General features: G+C 34.8%; 1 pseudogene; it reads left to right on the top strand.

Annotated features, from left to right (window-relative positions):
* The first annotated feature begins 2,302 nt into the window (after nucleotides 1-2,302).
* On the top strand, nucleotides 2,303-3,463 carry LOC149231133 (plant UBX domain-containing protein 7 pseudogene; annotated as a pseudogene).
* Nucleotides 3,464-7,825: the final 4,362 nt, after the last annotated feature.

Raw genomic sequence — 7,825 nt, 5'->3', positions numbered from 1 at the left:
GGTAATTTGGTTATTGTTTTAGAAATTGCATTGTTTAAGAATGGAGATTCTTTGTATAAAGATCTAGTTTGAAATTGTTCAATGATGAGTTGGTTTTTGAATTATGTTTGAAATTGTAAGTCCCACACTACCGTAATCAAGAAGAGATTGATTGTTGAAGGCAGATTGTAAAGTTGCCTCTAAAGGTACGTTGAAGGGTGTTGGGTTTGTGATCGATCATCGCCATAATTTACATTTGTGTGAGTTTCCATGGATACGAGGATATACACCTTGGGTTTTAATATGAGAACCTGTAAATGATTATGTTGAAAGAAGTCCCTTTATTAAACAAGAGCATCAAATTCATGAGATCTCATATGTTATAAGGTATACATCTTATAAGGAAACAAATGTGAATGTTTTATGAGAGACAATGAGTGCTTAGAGAGAGAATAAGTGCTCCCTATATTTTATTATATTTTTGGAATTGATTGAATGGTAAATATGTTTTACATATGGGAAGGATGCTCATGAAATTGATAAATTTATTTGATCATGAAATATATAATCATGAACATGGTGTGTGAATTCATCGAGATTGGTTGTGCATGAAAAGGGTATTGGTGCCAAACTGAATTTGGTGTCGTACTTATATAAGATTTTATATATACATATATGTACATGGGAATTATAATTGAAATTTTTAGTTAACTAATTTTTTGTAATTGAAAAATTGCATTGAAAAATGTGAAGCATGCAATGAGGTGCCTGGCACTGATATCCAATGACATTTCAGATAATATGCTTTATATGAACTAAAAGTATTGTTGTCCTATGTTAAGGCTTGGTGAACATTAAAAAATTTATGGTGAAAGAGAAAACTAATATGGAATGAATGATCAATTAATTTCTATAGTCCTTACACAACCTACTAATAACTAATAATGACGATGATTCTTTTGTTGTATAATCAATTTTATGTTTTGATTTTCTTAAAGCTATGTAATTGAAAAGATGAATCTTTATTAATGTGTTTATTATACAAATAGATATATATGAATGTTTTTTAATTAAATAGTAAAGTAAATAATTAGATTAAGATTTTATAAGAGCAACCGAGATCCATAGTAATTATGGATTTACAAATAGATGAGAGGGATAAATATCTTTTCACTGTAAAAGAAAAGTTTACACATTAAATAGACAAGAAGGATAAAATATCTTTTCACTCTAAAAGAAAAGTTTGCACATTTGATCCCTCTTAATATGTGATAAATTCAAATTACATTAAGTGACCAAGTTAAATGTTAATATTACATTAAGTTACAAGATATGTATAATACCATACCAAATTGAACACAATAAAATTAATTTATATTAATAATTATTTTCTAACATAAAAATAACATATAATATAATATAATATATATATTATATATATATATATATATATATATATATATATATATATATATAAATAGTAGAAAACATTATTTTATTTAAATTAGTTTCCATGTGACATACATATATTTTGAGCTTTTAAGAAGAATAATTATTTATTCGAGTTTCTTCTTCCCCTCGTTATCTTATTTTATTGCATAAATTAAATTAATAAATAATATATATATTTATAAATTCTCACCATTAAAAAGACTTAAATCCAAACAGAAATAAGTTATAAGTTTGATATTAATGAAAATAATGGTGCACGCAACTAAGATAATCATTATTTATTATTTAAATGTTATAAAACTGCAAATGAATTTTTAGTTATTAATTGAAATGTTTATATAATGAATTTGTTATTTAATATTAACAAAATATTGATGGTTCTCACAGGATTTTATAATCATAATCATAAAATGTGAGTACTCTGCATCGAGGGAACTCTGAATGTTGAGAGGGTGGTGGAGTCATGAAGGCGATTTCATGGAAACGGACAGTTGCACTGAAAATTGGATTATCATGTTCGAGGACTGGTCCATCCCTTCTTAACACTGAATTAATTAAGCCGACGTTTGGTTGTGAGGTCTAATTTCCTTTTTAATAATATTAAATTGATATTTGATGGATTGACGTCGTGATAAAATAGAAATAGAATAGAATAGGGTCACGTCGTTTGATTAATGTGCACCGAAAATAGTATAGTACATATTAAGAGAGGGGTCAGTTTCTCTCTGACCATGAGTTACTTTCGACATATAGTCTAGCAATAGCATTTGCTTTGCGCGCCTCGGGGTTTTGGTGCATTTTTTACACAAATAGATTTCTTAGGGGAATCTATTTGAACTTATATTTTTCGTAAGAAAAAGATCAGAAATCAATGGAAACCTCGGCAGAGAAGCAGGAACAGATTGTTTCATTCGTTGAAATAGTTGGGGAATCGACAGACAAGGCGCGGCAGTTTTTGGAGGCAACCAACTGGAATCTAGACGAAGCGATACAGTTATTCTATGCTCAGTCTGATAATCATGAATTGCCATCGGCTTCTACTAGTTCTAATTTAAGTAATGCTCCAGTAGTGGAAAGGCAAAGCCATGAGTACAGTGACCATACAGACTATGTACGCCCACCACTACCAGTTAAGAGGGAAGCATTATACGATGATGAGTTTATACGAAGAAGAGGTCAAGAATCGGCACAACCTAATTCGAATAGATTGGAAGGGCTGTGTCGCCCACCATTCGAATTGATTTTCAAAGGCAGTTTTGAGCAGGCGAAGGTGGAAGCTGCAGGCCAAGGAAAATGGCTCATCGCAAATATACAATCCCCAAAAGACTTCAGCTCTTATATGCTTAATAGAGACACTTGGGCCAACGAAGGTGTAAGGGAGACAATTAGTGCATTTTTCATTTTCTGGCAAATTTATGACGACAATGAAGAAGGGCAAAAGGTGTCCACCTATTATAATTTGAGCGAGATTCCGTCAACACTTGTTATTGATTCTATCACTGGACAAAAAATGAAAGCTTGGACAGGCAACATCGATCCACAGGAACTGTTACAGGATTTGATGCCTTATATCGATAAGGGCCCCAAGGAATTCACCCATCGAAGGAGGAGGAGGGTGACATCAAATGCTACTGATAATATTGGACAGGAACAAATAGTACAACAAGGAGCGAAAGACGTCTTAGCTGACTTTGCTTCTTTGGCAATCAAGGAAGATAATCAACAAAAAGCTGCAGTGAAACGAGAGTACCCAGCTCTCCCAGAGGAGCCACAAGGTGTCAACATCTGTAGGTTAGGTGTCCGTTTCCCTAATGGCAAGAGGGTGCAGAGGAGGTTTCTGCAAACTGATCCCATACAGTTACTTTGGTCCTTCTGTTCTTCTCAAGTCAAAGAAGCAAGTGATGGGCGGCAATTTAGACTCGCACATGCAGTTCCTGGTGCATCATCTAAAACATTACAATACGATAGCAACCTCACCTTCCGAGACTCTGGACTTTCCAATACGCTCATTTCCATGACGTGGGAATCCTAAATGGAAACCTTCAGGGTAACTTGAACACCCTGTAAAACTTGCAAAACTTCGGCCCGCCAGCCTTTTCTCAGCTTACTCTTTCCACATATCATGTTATAGATAGTAACCTAGACTTGTTGACTTAGATTTAAACATTTCAAAATATCAATGTCAACCATATAAACTTAAATCTGTTTCAAACTATCTATGTAAGAGTTTATCCCTAACTGTTTTAATTTAAATATTATTGTTTTAATATAATTATTCCGCTGAGATGCCCTCCTAAATGTTCTAGGTAAGAGTTTATTCTTAACAGTTTTAATTTAAATATAATTGTTTTAATATAATTATTGAGCTGAGATGCCTTTTAAATGTTTTAGTATAATTATTGGGTGGAGATGTCTTTTTGTGTTTAGTATAGAAAAGAGGTTGTCTTTTCCTCTAAACATTTTGACTAGGTCAAACTACATTAAAAAAACTAAATAAAAATATTATTGTAATGTAAACGTTTTAACTTGTTAAAATTTGAAATAAAAAAATTAAAAATTAAAAATAGAAATGAGAGTCCATGTGTTGCTCAAGCTTAGGCAAGTTGTATATCTAGTGGACATCATGTGGTTTGTAGGAGGCAAGATTCTACCCACTAGCACTATTTATAGTCATGCTCTTGGTATCCAACCATTGCATAATCCATCTAATGACATCCACACATCATAAGATTGGAAATCAACAAGTGACATTGTGAAACCCTGACCATTGGATGTTGATATAAACCTATCTATCCTTCATATCTGATTTAAATTTTGTAAAAGTGAATGCATCCTTGATAGTATGCCAAGTGATATCAGAGTCCAAAGTCCTCAATGTACAATTGTGTGTTAGATAGAAATGGAATTGATGTTGAATGACTTTCAACAACTTCCTTGGTACTAGTTTTTGTAGCCTCCTTTGATGCTAATTTCTTGGGAGGCATGATGCTATCTATTGATGAAAGAAAAATATGTTGAATATTTGCAATACAAGTGGCAAGAGATGCATTCATGCGGATAGCAAGTTATATCTAGCAGACTAGTCCAATAATTAAACTTAATGGAACAAAACAATGACTAAGGACAGAGATTTTGTGATACGAGGTTGCATGAGGGTGGGCTGGGCTTTTGAATTGTGTAATGCGCATTGAGAGAGGAGATTGTGTAATCTTCAATAACAGAGGGTTGGCTTGAGGGATGTAATTGTGCAATGCGTAGTCTCAGCTAGTGGAAGAGGGGAAGGATTGTGTTGTGTGTAGGAGGCTAGTAACTGTGCATTGCAAAGTTTAAAATAATAAGGAAGGGAATTTCTTCTTGGGATTGTACAATGCACAGTTGGAGGGGCGAACAATGCTTACGGACGTTGCAGTTCATGTTAGGTAAGAGGTAAACTTTAGATCTAAGGCTCAGAAGAGAAGAGTGTATATCCAACTTTGAAGTAGTATCAACCATAAAATATCACCTGTACAAGGTAGTAGTAGTAGAAGCACCGATAGCTACAAGAATAAATGGGAAAAGAGGCACTTTCAAACAAAAAAGTAATAAAAGTGATGAAAAAAGAAGTAAAAAGCGACACTTTAGAAACTTACCTAAAAAAGTGCTACAAATAAAATTTGAAGCTCCTTGAACTCATGGGGATAGCTAGAGCTCCAATGTCGAGTGTGAAAATGAGCTCTAACAACCTCTATTATATATTTTTAATGTCGAGTGTGAAAATGAACTCTAACAACCTCTATTATATATTTTTACCCCCATGGGATTATGGTTAGGGTTTCTAACATCCACACCTAAAATCAAGGAGAAAGAGACACTTTTCCATAGATACAAAATAGAAACTTGTGCCACATGGTAAAAGAGGGATGCACACTCCCTATTTCCTAAAGAAATAAATTTGGTTTCTTCCTAAATATTGCGCAGTCTCCTCATGGAAAGGACTCCACAATTCCTATTGACAAGGGATTGCATAGTTCACTGGCTCAGTGGATTGCACAATTTTGACTTTCAGATAAGGTTTGCATATTTTTCTTAGTCAATGATTTTTTCTCTCATAGGATTGCATAGTTCAATTCCTCAAGGAGTTGTGCAATGTCCAGTGGCAAAGAATTATGTAGTTCCCAGAGGTAAGTCCAACAATTAGTGCTAAATCAGGAAAAACGTTTGCTTATGTTTCAAAGGAGTTTATTTTTTATTTTAGGTTGTGCAAATACTATCGAAAATACTAAGTTAAGACATGACACAAGCGTTGCATGAAAATATAAGTGATTATAACAATAGAAAATCAAGGGGAGCACTTGACCACGGTGAAAGATTAGTCCTTATAGACAAAATATAGCCTCCAAAATCGAAGAATAAGAAATTTTTTGGAGGGGAGTTGTTGATCCAGATCTTTTAACTTCAAGGAGCATGTAACCAAGTAACTTAAAGACATGAAAAATAAGCAGAAATCATAAATAGACCATGACCTCCAGACCTTGCTCAAAGTGGGATGCCTCTTTCATTAAATGGTAACAAAAATGAATTACAATCAACTTTACATAAATGACCCTTATACCTCCATATTCTATCATGGACGAAAAATGAAAATATCGCATGCAGAAACATACTATTAACAGCCAGGTTGTACCCTTTGACTCCAGAGGGAATACGGCCGGGGTACCACTAACCAATCTTTGGGTCACAGGTTCTAGCCTACCTATAACCAGAGAGGGCTCTCTCTTTATGATTTAACTTTGTTTGTATAATATTTTAGGCTAGCTATGATGCTCAAGGTTTTGTTTTGAATTTTGCTGGATGATGATTTCAATCAGAACAGATATATTTTTGCAGGGTGATCTAGGCCATTGGGCATGGAGTCAATGATGTTTAATTGCTTGATATGTCTGCGTTGAAATAACAGTGATGCTACAGAGCCAGATAAGTGTCTAAGGAACAATTCTTTAAATCTGTAATTGGATGGGATGGAATCAGAGCATGAAAGGCAACTAAGGATCTTTCAGTAAGCTGATATGGAGAACAGTGTGAATATTACTTAGGAGCATTGAAGAATTCCTGTATAACATTCATATTTATAGAACTGATACAAACATGAGCAATTAAGAATTCATGTTCATGATTAATTCTGAAGAAAACATTTTCAACGACAGAGATTGAGCACAGGGTGTAATCAAACATTTCCTGTACTATTCTTTTTCTCTATTGTTAGATTGGTGAAACATGCATATGATTCAAACAAACATAAGAAGATAAAACATAGATTAAGAAAACTTATTGTTCCATTAGACAGCACAGGAATTCTGGAACAGCACGCAGAGCATCATTGAGACATCAAGCATTCAAGAGACAATGAGCTTTTCTAGCCTTTTGCATTAGATCATCTGAAAACATACAATATATTGTCTTAGAGGGAAAATCACCAACCCCAAATACGTTTCCAGGGGAGGTATATATACAAAATTTAGATCATAAAATATCTAACTGGTGAGTTAATGGCTCATTAATATTGTGCCAACTCCTGGAGAATTGCAGCTGAGAAAATAAATGCTGTAGTAACTGCTTAGTATATTAGTTGTCCAAAATGGTCAGAGAATGTTGACTTTGTGACCGATGGAGTCGGCTGAAGTCGCATTGCCCAAAATCTGCGCATTTCCTTTGTCTTGGCTTGCTGTCGTAGTCTTCACGCTGAGTCACCTTTTTTGGCCGCCTTGCATGTTGTCCAGATTCTGTTCTTTGACTTTGGCTGAGTTGAAGCTGACTAGGGCTGACCAAATGAGATTACTGAGGTAAAATTTGCAGCATTGCCTGCCACCAATCTTCTTTCGGCAGTTGGTGTCTTCGTATTTTTACCAAGGTTTCATCTGCTTCTGCATACCTATAAAAATTTGGTGGCACCTCAAATAAGTGATTAATCTCATGTTCAATAAAAAATAGATTTTCAAGCTTGTCGTAGAGGCCCTGCCCTGTTGGAGGCCCTATTTCTTCAGAAGTACTGGCGGATTCAGTGATCTAATTTTCAATAAAATTTGTCATCCTGGTAGCATATTGCTCACGGGGGAGCATTCCTCCTGTGCTGGTTAGTAGGCTGGCCAATCCCTTTTCTTGCAGTGCTCCCATTTTGAGCTTGTATTCATCCACCTCAGCCTGCATTTCATGACATTTCCTTTCTACAGTTTGTACAAAATTTCTGAGGGTCAGCACCTTTTTAGTTGTAAGGATAGCATCTGTCCTGTTGATGATGTTCAGGGCTGCCAGTTCCTCCTTGGTCTGATTGTTGAGAAAATTTATCATCCTGTTGGCCTGCTCAGGCCTGTTCCCTAGTGTTGTTCTGGCTTTCTGGCTCTCAATTTGTGCTTGGCCA

Source organism: Pinus tabuliformis, chromosome J (assembly GCF_031772625.1).
Source record: "Pinus tabuliformis cultivar Carrire ecotype Pingquan chromosome J, CPIR1, whole genome shotgun sequence".
Taxonomy (NCBI): Eukaryota; Viridiplantae; Streptophyta; class Pinopsida; order Pinales; family Pinaceae; genus Pinus; species Pinus tabuliformis.
Note: the sequence above shows the minus strand (reverse complement) of the source record. Positions and strands in the feature narration are given on the sequence as shown.